This window comes from Symphalangus syndactylus, chromosome 11 (assembly GCF_028878055.3).
Source record: "Symphalangus syndactylus isolate Jambi chromosome 11, NHGRI_mSymSyn1-v2.1_pri, whole genome shotgun sequence".
NCBI classification, from domain to species: Eukaryota; Metazoa; Chordata; class Mammalia; order Primates; family Hylobatidae; genus Symphalangus; species Symphalangus syndactylus.
Genome location: NC_072433.2, coordinates 106,796,822 through 106,799,657, shown reverse-complemented (window position 1 = coordinate 106,799,657; position 2,836 = coordinate 106,796,822). Strand labels below are relative to the sequence as shown.

At 47.7% G+C, this 2,836-nt stretch overlaps 1 pseudogene; it reads right to left on the bottom strand.

The window, feature by feature from the left end:
* Positions 1-909: 909 nt before the first annotated feature.
* On the bottom strand, positions 910-2,044 carry LOC129492697 (large ribosomal subunit protein uL10m-like; annotated as a pseudogene).
* Positions 2,045-2,836: the final 792 nt, after the last annotated feature.

The window sequence follows — 2,836 nt, the reverse complement described above, 5'->3', positions numbered from 1 at the left end:
CTTGTTTCAAGTTTCAAATAAGTAACATTTTTCTTGTTGTTGCTGTTTGTTTGTTTGTCTTTGTTTTCCAAGTGAAGCACCCTATCTCCTTTGTTAGGAATTTCTGGTTCATGAAGACTTGCTTGAGGCCTTCTACTCTAGAGCCCTCAGAATCCCCCATTAACAGAGAATCCTAGTTTCCCCCCAGCCCTTTTGTCCAGAACCACCAGAGAAATGTTAGCTAGTGGGCACAGCTGTCAGCTGCCTTTAACAGGGCAAGCATGTGCGGGATGCCATTTGTGGGAACAGGTACACGGGAAGAGAATTTTCCTAGGAAGGGAAGTGAGAATGAGGAAAGTCAGAGGACAGAGAAGCCCCTGAGAATAAGTCTACAGGAAGGACAACCATGTAAACCACAAAATAGAGGAAGTAGAATGCATTTCCTTTCATCGTAAAGCAGTGCTCCCAAACTTTCCATAGCGTGGCACACCCCAAGGGCAGAGAACTAACATCCAAGCACACCTGGATGGTGGATGGGACCCACTTCTGGGTAACCTGATGAGGAAACTATAGTGTAGACATTCAGGATGCGGTCTTCGGAGCAGAGTGGGCCTGGTTCAAGTCCCTGTTCTGCCACTTACTAACTGCATGACCTTGTGCAAGCTACTTAATTTCTCAGCTCCTTCTCTGTGACATGGGTACGATGTGGTCAGGAATAAAGGAACTGATGCATATGCAGTGCTCAGCACAAAGCCTGACACGCAGCAGGCTCTCACCAGGTACTATCCTCAGCACGACTGCTTGGTTGAGCTACTGTGGCAGTGGCAGGTTGTGCCCCAAGCGGGTGGAGCAAACGGCAGTGACCGTGCAGCAAGGGGCAGTGACCAAGGAGGCAAGGAGTAGTAGCCTTATCTTTTCAGCCTCTCTGCCTTAGGCCTTTGCTCCTATTGGGTCCCAAGTTACGAAAACTAAGGACAAGGCCAGTGACTGACAGCCTCCATTTGAAACGGAATCCTCTGCATCTCCGAGTGGCCCTATACCTGACAATATCATTGTTAGTGAAAGCCCAGTGACAAACGCACTCCCCCACCCCAAGTTCTTCCACATCTCCCATGGAGGACAGCACAGCCAATAGGACAGAGTGTATTTATGGGCAGGGCTGGCTAAACAGGCTGGGTACAAGTCCAGAACAGGGTCAGGAGGATCTGGCTTCCCATTGGCTGACAAGACAGAATCCTTCTCGCCTTGCTGTCTGATGTACTGGTCCAATAGGGTGGTCAACTGCAGGGGCTGGTGCTGGAGCAGGGAGTGGGTCTGGACTATGAGTGGGGTGAGGCCTCCCACAATCTCCCCCTGTGCCAGGGGCAGGCTGGGAAGGTTGGAGTAGTTGATAAAGCCCTGCCTGCTGAGGATGGCATCTATGTCATTGATGCATCCACCTAGCAGCAGCAGGAATGGCACACTCCTTAAGATCCTTACCATCTCCTTGACCTTGGGCTCTTCACTGACCAGCAGCATGTTGTGCCCCACAAAAAGGGGCAGCAGATTTTGGTACTTGGAATCCTCCAGGAAGGGCTTCAGGACCTGGTTGTGGAAGACCTTCATCAGGATCTTGTGTTTCCGCAGCTGGTGTCGCATAAGAATCTCGTCTTCTGCGCTCAGAGCCACGTTCTGGCAGACAGCTATCATTTGGTTGTCCTGGAAAACTGCTGCTATCTCCCGGCGGAGAAGCCAGATGAGGCCCATCTCCTGAAATTGGAAAGCAATAGCCAAGGGTACATCAGCTGTCACTTCTGCTGGCAACCTTGCTCCCTCTGGGTAAGTTCTAGAGCTTCCAGTGATGCCTCCTGTGGGGGGCCGGGAGGAGATGGCAGACATGTTGAGTTGACGGCTGGTGTCGGGGGGTATATTTAGTCACAGCGATCAGCTTCTGTCGCTGAAAGTGCATCACACGATGGTGGTGGGTAACAGCCTTGGAGCCATAGCGGACAGTCTGGAGGGCAGGCAGCCGGCCCGCCTGGGGCAAGAGAACCCCTCGCAGCAGCCCCGCCACAGCCGCAGCCATCTCCACCTCAAGAATGGACAGAACAGTAACTTTTTAAAAAGCAAATATTTAAGGGCCAGTAGAATCCATGTATCTTCTATATGGATTTATCTAATGTCAATAATGTACATTTCTTTGCATCTTAGGAAGTAGTATTCTCACGCTGAATCGCAATAAGCCTCCATAGTAATCACATAAGTTATCAATAATTTCAGTTCTGTGGGGATTTTTTTAGCTTAGTTAACTCAAATGTAAATCCCCATATTAAATATTCTCAAACACTGTGTTCTCTAGCTTTATCACTTGAAGAAGTTGTACCATGCTTTAAAATATAGTGAAATACAATTTTTTAAGAGTGGCATTTTTAGCACCACTTTTATAGAGCATTTGGTGCAGGAATCAAAATTATTAGCAGTGCCTTTTTTGCTTGTTTTAAGAGACTTCTCACTTTCGGCTGATGGCTACATCTCTAAATAGATTTTACACTCCCTGCTCAGAGATGGAAAAGCACATACAGCTCTCTTCACATTCAAATAACAATCTCTTCACTCATCACCACCAAAGTCCAATACCCATCCCAGAACCTATCAAATTAATTACCAAAGCTTTTCTGCTCTCAGGTTCTCACAGATAAAGCATGCCTGTGAGGACATTTTACATGTTTTATCCCACGATTCCACAGGATAGTCTTACATTCCAGAATGTACCTAAATGGACTTAAAATGTCCTCTCCTGTGACCCTGTAATTAATCATAATGACTGCCCTGGAGAAAAAAGAGAGTCCTCGACAGGAGAGATCCAAAAAGAACTGCT